Source organism: Neovison vison, chromosome 1 (genome assembly GCF_020171115.1).
Source record: "Neovison vison isolate M4711 chromosome 1, ASM_NN_V1, whole genome shotgun sequence".
Lineage (NCBI taxonomy): Eukaryota > Metazoa > Chordata > Mammalia > Carnivora > Mustelidae > Neogale > Neogale vison.
In genome coordinates this window covers 163,074,918-163,090,412 of record NC_058091.1, presented here as the reverse complement: position 1 = coordinate 163,090,412, position 15,495 = coordinate 163,074,918, and the positions used below count along the sequence as shown (strand labels likewise).

At 43.5% G+C, this 15,495-nt stretch overlaps 1 pseudogene; it reads right to left on the bottom strand.

The window, feature by feature from the left end:
- Window positions 1–247: 247 nt before the first annotated feature.
- On the bottom strand, window positions 248–1,177 carry LOC122915214 (annotated as a pseudogene).
- Between the last annotated feature and the right edge of the window lie 14,318 nt (window positions 1,178–15,495).

Here is a 15,495-nt window from a genome sequence, read left to right as displayed (position 1 = left end):
TCCCTAATGATAGAGGAGATGTGACGATGTAACATCAGATAAAGTTTATCTGATTGGCACTTGGTAAGAAGGGTTCCTGGCAAAAAAGAAGTGGGTTTTTGTTGTTGTTGTCCACCCTTTTGATCTTTCCTTTCCTTTCCATTCCTTTTTTTTTTTTTTTTGTCTTTTGTGAGCGGTCATCTGATTTATAAAAAGATGCAACAAAAAGCAACATGGTACAAGATAATCAGTTTTAAAACATAAAAAATAAGTGTCTTTAGCCATAGCTCAGAACAGAGGAACTGGGTAAGGAGAATTGCTTGTATGAACTGGCAACAGGAAAAGTTGGTAAAGGAGGGCTGAGGAACTCTGTTAAGAAATAGGAGTGAGGGGCTCCGTCATCATCTGGCATTCGCTCAGTGTCGTCTGTATGGTTAGAAATGTCCATGATGGGAACTCCAGCAATCTTCTGGGTCTGGGTCAGCTGATGCCACAGTGTAACACTCTGAATTACTTCCGTACTGAGCAGTCATCTGTGTAGTTTGTCTTGTGTGTACGTGGTAATCGTTTGAATCTTGGCTCTTTGGCAATCCTTAGAGCCTCTTGATACTTTCACCCTGGTTTCTCAGTTTCAGCCAGTACACAGTCAGTTGTACAACTGATACACTTGGCACACAGCCCGTCCATCATTGACTGTACCCGGTCAAGTTTGGCCTAAATAGAAAAGTTGATAAAGTCGGTACCAACCAGGATAGTAAGGCGGCCCAGCTGTGTGTTTATATTGGAAAAAGCAGGAGGGATGTTGGGGGACTTCTCTTTCCTTGAGTGCACGGGATCCTTCTTTTCTTTCTTTTTAGGTTTTAATCTGTCCTTCTCTCAGAGAAGGATCTCAGAGCTAAGCATTCGCTTCCCCGTCACATACTTTCTTGCTTTCTCTTGCTTCCCCATGTTCACACCATGCCCATTTTTCCTTGCTTTTGATTTTCTAGTTCACTCTTTGTAGTACCATAAAACTTATTTAAATAAAATGTTGGCCTACTCAGTTATTGATTATTAGTAAGTTCTTTGTTCAAAATTTGAGAGCAAGAATATTATGTAAATATATCTTTTTGTAATTTAACTAGTCTTACAACATTTAGCATCAAATTTCTTTAAACATTTAAACAAATTAATCACAAACTGGGGCTTGGGCTTTTTCTTTTTCTTTTTTTTTTTTTTTTTAAGTAATCTCTATACCCAACATGGGACTTGAACTCACAACCCTGAGATCAAGACCTGCACGCTCCAGTGACTGAACCTGCCAGGTGCCCTTTGGGCTTTTGTTTTTAAGTTCCTCAGGTGAGGGGGTGCCTTCCTTAGTGGCTCAGAGAGTTAAGCTTCTGCCTTCGGCTCTGGTTATGGTCTCAGGGTCCTAGGATCGAGCCCTGCATGGGACACTCTGCTCAGCATGGAGCATGATTCCCTCCCCCTCTGCCTACTTGTGATCTCTCTCTCTCTGTGTCAAATAAATAAAATCTTAAAAAAAAAAGTTTCTTAAGTGATTCTAATGTGTGACCAGTGTTGAGAACTCTAGCACTGGATAAGTCTTTTAAATAGCTCAAGAAATTAAGTTCGAAAAGCGAATTAAAAGCCTACATAGATTATGATTGGTGTTAAATTGAGGGGAAAACAGAGATAAAGAGAAGAAATCAGCTGGAACAGAGTGTAATTAGCAACTCAAATATTTGTTAGATGGATAAATACATTTACGGAATGTAGGGGTTTTTTTTGTCTCTTCATAAATATGTCAAATGCGTATATAAATTCAACAAAGGAGTTTGATATAAAATTGATTAAAATGTTAGAACAGAAGTTCCATAGAATTTCGGTGTTACTGTTTCATTTTGCTTTTAAGATGATCTCTCTGTAGATGGTGGGAAGATCTTGTTAGCATATGTTTTTAATTTCTCAAGCTTGGATAATTTAGTCACCGAACAAAGATTTAGAATGAGTTTTGGGAGACACACGTCCTAGATTATGTCCCCACCTAGCTGGGTCAGAGATTTGAGAGCAGAGGCTGGAGGGAAGAGCTCCAAGGACATTTTTGTACACATGCTGATACCTTGGGCGGGAACACTCTTCCCACACTTCCTGTGGCTAGCTCCTTTGTGTCATTTGGATCTCAACTCATTGTTCTATATTTCCTGGTTCATCCAAGTTAAAATACATCCCATTTGTCAGTCAGACCTTTACGGTGTCCTGTTTTCTTTTTAGCTGTGATCACTATTCATTAATCACTATTTGATCACTGTTCATTAATATAATGTTTATTTGTTTACATATTTATTTTCTCATTTCTGCATTAGAATATCTGCTCCTTAATAGCAGAGACCTTGTCTTGTCTTTTCATGACTGTGTCCCCAGGTCTTAGAGCAGAGCTGGAGTTGCATGATAAATATTTGAGGAATATTTATGGGATATACAGGGACATTTATTCATCTCTGTTGTCCGTTGTTTTCAAGAATGGTTGGAAACACACACATACGTGAGCGCACACAAACTTTCTATGTCTTTCAACCCCTATGTAGTGTGCAGATTAGTGCTTAACTATTTTGGTTTTTGTCTGGATGAAATGGGACATGTTTCAGGGCAGAGCTCATAAATTTCATATGCCCTCTTAGTACTTCTCATCATTACAGAGTGATGGTTCTGGGGGATTCTGCTTCTCGTGGAGATAGTACATAGTGATTTTATAAGTCCATGTATCTGGAAAGGAGTGTTTTACTTCTTGGCAGCTTAGAGAACTTCAATCTTTCCAAATTCCATGTAATTTTCATAGCATTAAAGCTACTAATTTCGGATTATTGGTAAGTTTTAAATGATTAATTCCCAGGTTACTTTGAATTAGTCTTTGTTTGCCATCCCTGATTGCAGCTAGTTAGTAAAGTAGCTAAACTTTTAAACTCTACTTGGTTTTAATTTTGAGTGATGTCACTGCTTCTCTCATGGTTAATGGTTCTTAATTACCTGCAGCTTGTCTGGTTTGCTCACTTATTTTCCTGTGTTCCAGCACCTCTTGTGATCGCCCAACTTCTGGCCTTTTGGGGGATTTGTACTTTAACTGGGTTCAGATAGGAAATACCCCTGAGTACAAAAAGAAGCTATTTTTCTTCTAACTTCACTATCTCCTATTATTAATGTATTACATTGTTGTGGTACACGTGTTACAACTGATGAACCAGCATTGATACAGTATTAATTAAAGTCCATGGTTTATATTAGGGTTCACTCCTCTTTCTATAGTTCTGTGGGTTTTGACAAATGTATAATGTTATTTACCTACTGTTGGTATCTTACAGCCTAGTTTCATTGCCTTGAAAACCCCTGTACCTCATCTATTTGTTTCTTCTCCTCTGTCTGCACCCTCCTCCCTCACCCCTCAGCCTGGGATCTTTTTACTGTCTAGAGTTTTACCTTTTCAGAGGCACCTGGCTGGCTTAGCTGCTAGGGCATCTGACTCTTGATCTCGGGGTTGTGAGTTCTAGCCACCGCATTGGGCATAGAGATGACGTAAAAAATAAATAAAAATAAAAATGTTGGTTAATTTTTACCTTTTCCAGAATGCCATAGAGTTGGAATCATATAGTATTTAGCCTTTGAGACTGGTCTTTCACTTAGCAATACGCATTTAAGGTTCTTCGAAGTCTTGTGGCTTAATAATTCATCTTTTAATTGCCGAATAATCCATTGTGTGGGTGTGGCACAGTGTACCTGTTCACCTACTGAAGGAGATTTGGATTGCTTCCAAGTTTTGGCACTTCAGAGAATAAAGCTGCTGTAAACATCCTGTAAACATTTTTGTGGACACTAGTTTTAAGCTCTTTTGGGTAAATACGAAGGAGCACAATTACTGGTCTTATAGTGAGAGTGTGGTTAGTTCTATGAGAAACTGCCAAGCTGTCTCACACAGTGTCTCCCATTTTGCATTCTGACCAAACAGTGAATGAGAGTTCGGTTGTCCCACATCCTTGCTAGCATTTGGTATTACTAGTGCTTTGGATTTTTTATATTCTACGTGATATGTAATAGTACCTTGTTTAAATTTGCAATTTCCTAATGACATACAAAGTTGAGCATCTTTTCAGATCCCTTTTTTTTTTTTCTATTTTAAAGATTCTATTTATTTATTAACAGCACAAGCACACGGAGAGGTAGCAGCAGGCAGCGGGAGAGGGAAAAGCAGGCTCCTTGCTGAGCCGGGGGCCTAGTGTGGGGTTCAGTCCCAGGACCTGAGCTAAAGGCAGATGCTTAACTGACTGGGTTTCCCAGCCACCGCTCTTTTCACATTTTAAAATTAGGTTTGATTTCTTACTGCTACTAAGGCATCTTTATATTATATTTCTTATTTTAAGTCCTTTACCATGGATGTGTTTTGCAGATATTTTCTCTACTCTGTGACTGGTCTTTTCATTCTCTTAACAGTGTCTTTTACAGAGAAGTTTAATTTTAACAAAGTCCCTCTCATCAATTTTTTCTTTCGTAGATCATGCTTTTGGTTTTATATCTGAAAAGTCATTGCCAAATCCAAGGATCCCTACATTTCTTCTTATGTCATCTTTAAGAAGTTTTGCGTTTTACGTTTAGGTTTTGTGAAAGGTGTGAAAGTTTGTTTTTATTCTTTTCATTTGTTTGTTTTTTCTTATCAATGTCCCATTGTTCGGTTCCTTTTGTTGAAGACTGTCCTTGCCATTGAGTTGCCTTTTCCTGTGTGTGTGGATGTTTTTTTGGGCTCTCCACTCTGTTCCAAGCACCTGTCTCTTTTGCCAGGCACCTTCTGTCTTAATCACTATAGCTTTAATAGTAAGTCTTGAGATTGGGTTGTGGCAATCCTCAATTTCCTTTTTTCCCACTCTTTAATATTTTGTTGACTACTCTGGGACTCTTGGTTTTCCAGTTTTCCATCCAAATTTTAGAGTCAACATGTTGGTATCCACAGAATAACTTCCTGGCATTTTGATTGGGATTGCATTGAATCTGTCGATCAGTTTGGGAAGAACTGACCTCTTAACAGTATTGAGTGTTCTTACCCAAGATTATGGACTTTTTTTCCACTTCACATCTTACCTTGCTTGTTATCTTTCATCAGAATTTTATACTTTTTCTCACATGGATCTTGTGCATATTTCGTTAGATTTGCACCTAAGTATTAATTTTTTTTGGTCTGCTAATGTAAATGGTCTTGTGTTTTTTTTACTTCACATTCCACTTGCACGTTGCTGGTATATACGAAAGCAATTGACATTTTAAGTTTTTTTAATTTAAATTCAATCTCCTTAACATGTAGTGTACTTTTAGTTTTATGGTTAGAATTTCGTGATTCATTGGTTGCACACAACACCCAGCGCTCATCCCAACAAGTGCCCTCCTTAATACCCTTCACCCAGTTACCCCAACTTTCCCCTCTCCAGTAACACTCGGTTTGTTTCCTGTAGTTAAGAGGCTCTTGTGATTTGCCTCCCTGTCTGTTTCTGCATGCAATTGCTTAGATAAACGTGTTCCCCACTTAACTGCTTGGGCATTGAACATTTTGCCCTTAACCTGTGGCTTCTGCAGTTAGGAGGAGACAATCTGGAGGTGAATCAGAAGATGGCTGAATCCACATGGTGGTGGGCTGGGTTTGGGAGATTTTCCTGGAGATTCAAAAGAAAGATCTAAATTCTTCCAGTGGGGAGTGGTAAACATTTTATCGATGGGAGATGGAAAATAAATTGTCTGGTTAACCTTTCCCTCCCCCACAAAACCCATTATTTGAAAAAACAAAAAGGGAAGTGAAGGGAGAAATCCTCCCACTCCCATCCCCACTCCCCTCCATAGCCACCTCCTCTTCCAAGAACCTAACAGACAAGGTGCCAAGAAGTGTTAGGTACCAGCAGTGGTCTCAGATCTCATTCAAGGATCATGGTGAAAGGCATTCAAAGAGATTGTGGGAGCACAGGGATACAATTAAGGGGGACAAGTTTAAGGTATGCCTGGTCCCCTAAAAATTAATGGCACTACAGAAGATGAGCTTTGGGAACTATAGCTGAATGGATACAACGTGTAAAAAGCTTCAGTGATTCATGGTGGGAAGAGGCCATGAGGGCAGCAAATACAGTCTTAGATGATGTTATTAATAGCGCTACAGGCTCTAGATTTCCTGTGGTGGTGTTCTTGGCAAGACCAGCCCAGCCAAAGTGGATACTCACAACCTGGAACAGAGGGTCTTGGAGATGCCAGCACGTGAGGTATGATGAGAGGGTAAAATGATAGGAGGTGTCCTTTGGAAGGACTGTCTCCTTGACTTTAAAAGGGAGAACCCAAATCTGTAGGTGAAATCTTTTTGGCTACAAAGAGGGCCGAGGCCTCCTAAGGTCAAGGTCTCCTCGTCACTTGCAAAGATGTCGAAGAACATATTCAGACATTTCAAAGATGTCCTCATGTCCATCCGTTCCCACTCTGGAATTCTATCAATAAGGTGAGAGTTCCTCTAGTTGAAAAAAAGATCGAAAATGACTTCCCTTTCTCATGTAATTTCTGTAACCTCCAGGACCCACCCACCTACGCCTTCCAGCGCTGTAATGAAGCCACAGCTGGTGCCAATTTGTGGAACTCCTTAAAGGCTATTTTCCCTTATATACCCCCGGACCAAGTTCCCATGCTCCCTCACCTGATTTCCTGCACTCACCTCCCACCTGGTGTGTTCACACCTGCACGTGCCTTTTACCAACCCCTTTGCCAAAAGGCAGCCAGAGTGACCTTTCAAAGACCTATCAGTTCCTGGCATTTGTCTCCATAGAAATCTGCACTGATCTTCTAACAAATTCTCAGTCCTCCAAAGGCATCCATAATTCTCCCATCCGTCTCTTCCTACCCCTCCAACTGACTGATGCCTGTTCTGCCCCGTCTCTCTGCCCTTCAACCACGCTGCCTCCCTCTTCCTTTGGAGATGCCTCATGGCGCCTGCCTCCAAGCACAGGTGATTCCCATTGATGGGAAGACCCTCTTCCTCTCCCCTGTCTCCCCACTCCAGTTACTCCCACTTATTCGTGAGCTCACAAGCCCCATGGTACACACTCTCCATGCAGCCTGCTCTCTCTTTTCTAGCACTGGCCTCCGTTTCTAGCTGTGGTTGTGTCACGGATGTCCCTCCCCAGCCAGCCTCCAAGCACTCCGTCCGTTTAGCTCCAACACCTGACACAGTGCCTGGCACGTAGTAAGCCCTGGCTAGCTTCTAAGAGCCTCACTGAGGGACTGAAAGCATTTTAAAAATGTCACCACGTCGGCTTCAAACTGTAGGCAGAAAAAGCTTTGCCTGGATTGACATTTTAGAGACGTATTCGTCAAGTTAGATGTGTTCACTGACTTTACCTTGTAAAATTAAAAAAAAAAAAAAAAGGACCTCTGTATTGTTCGCATCTAATGAAGGCACATGTATACTATTAGACCACGTTATGAGCTTAATGGAAGGAGACAAGATTTTTTCGCTAAGAAAATGTATAAGACTGTTGAGGTCACGTGGGAGGAAATAGTCCATTTGTTGGAGCATTGCTATCTTACTCTATCACAGCCACTAATAAAAATCTGACACGGGGTGAGTCAGAATTGTCTGTCGGAGATGAGTTAGATCTGGCTCATGTTCGTACAGACATGAAAGCCAGGAACGAAGAAAGAGACTTTGAAAGCCTGGGTTGATGAGGCGGTGTGGTTCACTGCGATGAGCTAAGTGCCCAGGGCCACAGGCAGACATGCAGGCCTGTGTCATTCCTTTGTTCTGGGGTCCCTCTTGCACCACGTGGTGAGGCTGGCGCCTGGGAGCAGCTCAGGACAGGACCCGGTGGCATCTTACCTCTCCCACCCTCCTGTGGGCTCCAGTGGGCTCCAGTGGGTCCCAGGGGACAGCCTGCCTTCCTTGCAAAGCCCAATAGCACTGGGAGCAGAAACTGGGACCAAAGAGTGAGCACCCTGTTTGACAAGCCAGACCAGCCACCTCTTCTTCAGATGCAGGGGGAGCCCTGGCGTGCTGACTCCTCCCTTCTCCCTTTCCCCCTTCCTCTCTTCCTCCCACTTCCCTTCCCCTCTCTCCTTCCCTGGTGGTGCCCTTTCCCAATGCCCACTTCATCCCTTTCCTTTCTTACACGCCTGTCTTCTAGATTTTCTTCTCTTTCCTCCCAATTACTTCCCTTCGTCTGAATCTCCTCTTTGGTCTCTTTGTCCCCGCTCTCTGCTCCTCCTCCCCTTCCCTGGCCCCTGTTCAGCTCCATCCCGACTGCAGGCAGAGCTGGAGTAACACGCTCACTCGCTAGCTCAGCTACCCTCCAGAGAAGTCAGTCTTCGGTGGCCACCTTCCTGACCCCCTGGTCCTTTATCCACTTGCTCAGCTATTGCTCTGAAGTCTGAGGAGGACAGAGCGGGGCTGCCACAGAATCAGGCTAGAGGAGAAACCAAACCATGTGTCCACACTGTCCCCCAGCACTGCTGCTCTGAGAGCTTTCGGAGTCCTCAACAGGGTTAGGATTTAGGGGCTTCTTCAGAACCGGGAGTGAAAACAGCCATAGGTCAAAAGAAAAGCTATGGCCCCCACACAAAAATAATAATCACAAATGAAAACTAAGTTAACTCTGAAGTCCCAAATGCAAAGAATTGCCTTGAATCTGTCACTAGAAAGCACCCAAGGCCTCACTCTCTGGGTTCTGGGTGCCCTGGCAATGGCAGGAGGCTCTGACCCCCTTCCCTCTTCATTCACTCCTAAAGAACGTCCTCTGAGGTGGTTTTCGTTTTGTTTTTTTTTTTTTTTTTTTAAAGATTTTATTTATTTATTTGACAGAGAGAGATCACAAGTAGGCCGAGAGGCAGGCAGAGAGAGAGAGAGGAGGAAGCAGGCTCCCTGCTGAGCAGAGAGCCCGATGTGGGACTCGATCCCAGGACCCTGAGATCATGACCTGAGCCGAAGGCAGTGGCTTAACCCACTGAGCCACCCAGGCGCCCCCCTCTGAGGTGGTTTTCAAACTTCCTCTGAGAAACTGTCTCTGGGAACTGTAGGCCCTCGGCTGCTGGGACTAATGAGGGTGATGTCAGGACCTGATGGGCAGCTTTACCAGGAGATTGTGGCTTCTGGATGCAGTCCTCAGGTCCCATGGTCTGGGTTAGATCTGGGTCTTTGAGTGGAGGACAGATGAGATTTCAGATTTTGAGTTGATTCTGGAATGATTAGTGCTTTGGGGGGATTGGGTGAAGGTATTTTGCACATAGGAAGGACACGAATTTGGGGGGCCAGAGAGTGGACTGTTAAGAGCTGACCTGCATTTCCCCCAGAAACCTTGCTGCTGTCCTTATCTCTGGTACCACAGAACGTGACCTTATTTGGAACTAAAGTCCTTACAGATGCAATCACATTACAATGAGGTCGTTAGAGTGGGCCCTAATCTCCTGTAACTGACTTCCTTATGTAAAGGGAAAATCTGGACAGAGAGATGCCCCTACTGTCAGTGGTGGGCAGTGCATGAACTTCTAGAACCCTGACATTGGTGGAAAACAGATACAGGCTGGGCACTAGGTAAATGGGAGCTCTAGCGGAATTTCAGATGAAGATGCTGTGGACCTCGGCTTCCCATGTCATAGTGACGTTAGCCTGAAGATGCTCTTTTGACCCTGCAACCCCCGCTTTTCACCATTCACTGACTTTTAAAGCTGGAAGGACACATGGAGGCTCTCTATTCACCCCTGAATACTACAGATTAGGAATCAAGGATAGGTAGGTAACTATCAAATGGTATTTTCAAATAGGTAACTTCAAAACAATGAAAATCCTTGAACAGAAATAACCCAAGGAGAAAACGATCAGCCAAGAAACACATGAACAGATTCCTAAAATCCTCAGTGATCTCAAAAGAGCCAAGGAAAACACAATGTGTTAGTGTTAACCCAGAGGAGAAGGACCCCAAAGAGTGTTACTTATTCCAATGGATTGAATCCTGAAAAACGGAGGTAATCATGGAGTGGGGCACATGGATGGTTGCTTTCTGCTGGGGTCCTGAGGCCAGGGACTTGGGCTCAAGCCCAGCCTGGGACTCTCTGCTCAGCAGGAAGCCTGCTTCTCCCTCTCCCAATTCCACTGCTTGTACTCCCTCTCCAGTTGGGCTCCCTCTCTTACTGTCTCTGTCTTTCTGTCCAATCCGTCAATCAACCAACTAATTCCTTCAATTCAAGAAGCAAAAATCAAATGTTGACGCATGGAGTCCTAATGAACAAGATTATGGAGGATTGTTTGATGATTTTTTTGAAAGATTTTCTTTCTTCCCTTGACAAAGAGAGGAGAAGGAGGCAGAGAGACAGGCAGAGAGAGAAGGGCAAACAGGCTCCCTGCTAAGGAAAGAGCCAGATGCAGGGCAGGTTCCGCTCGCTGGTGCCTCACCAACTGAAGTGTGAAGCCCTGCATCAGCTCCAACAGTCTCTTTGGGATCTCCCTGCAGGTCTTGCCTGCCCCTCCACCGCCAGGGGCGCCTGATTGATTCACAGAGTGGGGCACTTGGGTGGCTTCATTAGGAAGCATCTGCTTTCTGCTGGGGTCCTGATGCCAGGGTCTTGGGATCGAACCCTGCCTGGGGCTCTGTGCTGAGCACGAAGCCTGCTTCTCCCTCTCCTACTTCCCCTGCTTGTCCTCACTGTCTCTCTATTTCTGTCAAATCCGTCAATCAATCAACCAATTCCTTCCATTCAATAAGGAAAAATACCATGTTGACTCATGGGGTCCCAAGGAACAATAAGAATATTGAGGGTTGTTTTAATAACTTTTCTTTCTTAAGATTTTATTTCTTCCTTTTACAGTCAGGCAGAGAGGGTGGCAGAGAGACAGGGGAAAAGAGGCTCTCTGCTAAGCAAAGAGGCAGAGGCAGGGCTAACTGGGCAGGTTGGTGGCTGGCTACGCCAACTTGAAGACCTGCAGCAGCTCCTACAGTCCCATGGGGATATCCCTGCACATCCTGCCTGCCCCTCCCCCAGGCAGGCACCTGGGGGCAACACTCAACTCCTCTCTGGACCGGTCGGCGGCCCAGACCCCCGAAGTGAGTGCGCTCAGAGGGCGCTGGAGGTGCTACTCGCTGCTAACACCAGGGCTCCAGGGCTCAGCTGCACCCTGTGGTGGCGGCTACGGCTGCAGCGGTGGCAGCGGCGGCTGAGGGAGCAACAGTCCTGCGAGGGCGGGCAGCATCTCTGGCTCCTCCCGCTCGCCTCGGGGCCCATTGCTTCTCTCCCCATCCCTCCCACTCTCAACCCTTGTTCATTTCTGTGAAGGGTTTTCCTTGTTTGTTTTAGGGAAAGAGCACATGTGATGGGGGAGCTGGCATGGCCAGGACCAAGAGAGAGACCTAGTGAACTCTGTCCTGAGCCCAGAGCTTGCCTCAGGGTCAATCTCAAGAGCCTGAGATCACTCCCTGAGCCAGAACCAAGAGTTGGGCAGTTCACTGAGCATACCACCCAGGTGCCCCTCAGCTGTTGTTGATCAATTTATGGAGACTTGCACGGGCATGGCTCCATTGCTGGAGCAACTGTCTTAGGCTCAGGTCATGACCCTGGAATTGCAGGATCTCCTCCCGCCTCAGGCTCCCAGCTCCTTGGGGAGTCTGCTTCTTCCTCTGACCTTCTCCTCTCTCCTGCTCTCTCTCACTCATTCTTTCGCAAATAAAGAAAGAAAATCTTTCAAACAAATGTCTTGAGCCTTGTTTGATGGGCTTGAATGTGGTTGAGCTCAATGAGTTTTCCCATCAGATGCCCACACGTTGAGGATGGCCATGGCTTTCTAAATGGATGCTTTGTTGCTCTGAAATGCCTTCTTTCTCTCTGCATTCTGTCCGGGGTCTTTCTACTGTCTCTTGTCAAGACCTAGGAAAATCAGCCTTTTAGGATTGGCGTGGGTCCGGTCTAGCACTTTTCAGCATTTATTCTTTTCACAAAATCTATACTATCCTCTGCATCCTTCTATGTAGAGTTGATTTTTCACTGACATAATTAGGTCTTTTCTTTCAATAGCATTTTAGCTGTTCATTCTGAAGGGAATTGTTGAAAGGTTGAAGTTGAAGTCCACTACCTTGCTACTTTTGTTTTCTTGTTCCCGTCAATTCCTTCTTCCCTTTGGAACTGCCTTCCTTTCGATGACCTGAGTCATTGGGAGACTGCTCTCTGCCTTCTAGGATCGGCTGTTCCACGGGCAGTGAGATCTTAGTAGGTAATACGGATTCTTTCTATCTGGACTGAACCTTCTTTTTCATCTTCCCTTTCTTTCCAGTATCGCTCTCTGTCTTTTGTTTTTCTTTTTCTTTTCCCTTTTTTAATTTTCTTTTTCTTTTTCTTTTCTTTTGTCTCTCGTTTGGGTGGGGAATCCTGATTGCTCAGAAGTGTTCCAGGGTGCACCTTGACTGCACCAGAGTTGATACATCCAGCTACATCTGTTCAGTCTTCTCCCACCAAAATGACTAGGAGGAATGCACAAAAGAAGAAAAATGCAGAGGATGTTCTGCAACAGAGCTAATGGCTATCAACATAGACAATATGTCAGAAAGAGAATTCAAGCTAATAATTATCCAGGCAATAGCTAGGTTGGAGAAAGCCATGGATGACCAAACAGAATTGATTAGGGCCGAACTGAAAGCAATCAGACAGGATGTACACAATGTTAGAGCGGAGCTCAAAGCTACCAGGGACGAGGTTTACAATGCTCTCAATGAGTTCCAATCTAATCTAAACTCTCTCAAAGCGAGGGTAACTGAGGCAGAAGATAGAATGAGTGATCTGGAAGACAAACAGATAGAGAGAAAGGATCAAGAGGAAGCCTGGAACAAACACCTTAGAAACCACGAAAACAGAATCAGGGAAATAAATGATGCCATAAAGCGTTCCAACATCAGAATTATTGGAATCCCTGAAGGGAAGGAGAAAGAAAGAAGTCTAGAAGATATAGTGGAACAAGTCCTTCATGAAAACTTTCCTAATCTCGTGAATGGAACCAGCATTCATGTACTAGAGGCTGAACGGTCTCCACCCAAGATTATACATTCCAAAAAAACACCACGACACCTGATAGTCAAATTGAGGAATTATAATTGTAGGTATAATCTCTTGAAGGCCGCCAAGGCAAAGAGGCTCCTTACTTACAGAGGGAAGCCCGTCAGAATAACGACAGACCTGTCCACAGAGACCTGGCAAGCCAGAAGAGGCTGGCAAGATATATTCAGGGCACTAAATGAGAAGAGCATGCAGCCAAGAATACTTTATCCAGCAAGACTGACATTCAAAATGGATGGAGAGATAAAGAGTTTCCAAGACCGGCAAGGCTTAAAAGACTATGCAACCACCAAGCCGATACTGCAGGAAATATTAAGGGGGGTTCTATAAAAGAGGAAAAATCCCAAGAATAGCATTGAACAGAAATATAGAGACAGTCTACAGAAAGAAAGACTTCAAAGGTACCTCGATGTCAATAAAAACGTATCTATCAATAATCACTCTCAATGTGAATGGCCTAAATGCACCCATAAAACGGCACAGGGTAGCAGATTGGATAAAACGACAGGACCCATCCATATGCTGTCTACAAGAGACCCATTTTGAACCTAAAGATACACACAGACTGAAAGTGAAGGGATGGAGAAACATCTTTCATGACAATGGGCCTCAAAAGAAGGCCAGGTAGCGATTCTCATATCAGATAAATTAGACTTCAAACTAAAGACTGTAGTCAGAGATACAGAAAGACACTACATAATCCTTTAAGGGACTATCCACCAAGATGAACTAACAATTGTAAATATCTATGCTCCCAATATGGGAGCAGCCAATTACTTAAGAAAACTGTTAATCAAGATAAAGAGTCATATTGATATGAATACACTAATCGTAGGAGATCTTAACACTCCTCTTTCAGAATTAGACAGATCATCGAAGCAGAAAATGAATAAAGAAACAAGAGCATTGAATGACACATTGGACTAGATGGATCTCATAGATATATACAGAACATTCCACCCTAAAACAACAGAATACTCATTCGTCTCAAGTGCACATGGAACCTTCTCCAGAATAGACCACATACTGGGTCACAAATCAGGACTCAGCCGATACCAAAAGACTGAGATTATTCCCTGCATATTCTCAGATCACAAGGCTTTGAAATTGGAGCTCAATCACAAGGGAAAGTTCCGAAGGAACTCAAACACCTGGAAGCTAAAGACCACCTTGCTTAAGAACGCCTGGATCAACCAGAAGATCAAAGAACTGAATTCATGGAAACCAATGAGAATGAAGACAATTCGGTCCAAAACCTATGGGATATGGCAAAGGCGGTCCTAAGGGGAAAATACATAGCCATCCAAGCCTCCCTCAAAAAAATTGAAAAATCTAGAACACAGCAGCTGTCTCTACACCTTAAAGAACTGGAGAATCAACAACAAAGCAAACCAACTCCACACATAAGAAGGGAAATCATCAAGAATAGAGATGAGGTCAATGAGGTAGAAACCAGAGATAGAGTAGAACGTATCAATAAAACTAAAGCTGGTTTTTTGAAAGAATCAATAAGATTGATAAACCATTGGCCACACTAGTACAAAAGAGAGAAAGCCCAAATTCATAAAATTATGAATGAAAAGGGAGAGATCACAACTAACACCAAGGAAATAGAAACAATCATCAGAAGTTATTATCAATAGTTATATGCGAATAAGCTTAGCAACCTAGATGATATGGATGCATTCCTAGAAAATAAAAACTACCAACATTGAACCAGGAAGAAATCGACACCTAAATAGACCGATATCTAATAACGAGATTGAAGCAGTGATCAAAAACCTCCCAAAAAACAAGAGCCCAGGACCTGACGGATTCCCTGGGGAATTTTACCAAACCTTCAAAGGAGAAATAACACGTATTCTTCTGAAACTGTTTCGAAAAATTGAAGCAGAAGGAAAACTTCCAGACTCTTTCAATGAAGCCAGCATTACCCTGAACCCCAACCAGGCAAAGACCCTACCAAAAAGGAGAATTTCAGACCAATAACACTGATGAATATGGATGCTAAGATTCTCAACAAGATCCTAGCCAGCGGGATCCAACAGCACATTAAAAAGATTATCCACCATGATCAGGTGGGATTCATTCCTGGGCTACAAGGATGGTTCAACATTCGCAAATCAATCAATGTGATAGAACAAATTAATAGGAGAAGAGAGAAGAAACACATGGTCCTCTCAATTGATGCAGAAAAAGTGTTTGACAAAATCCAGCATTCATTACTGATTAAAACGCTTCAAAGTATAGGGATAGAGGGAACATTCCTGAACCTCATCAAATCTATCTATGAAAGATCCACAGCAAATATCATCCTCAATGGGAAAAAGCTTGCAGCCTTCCCGTTGAGATCAGGAACAAGACAAGGATGCCCACTTTCACCACTCTTGTTCAACATAGTATTAGAAGTCCTAGCAACAGCAATTAGACAACAAAGAGAAA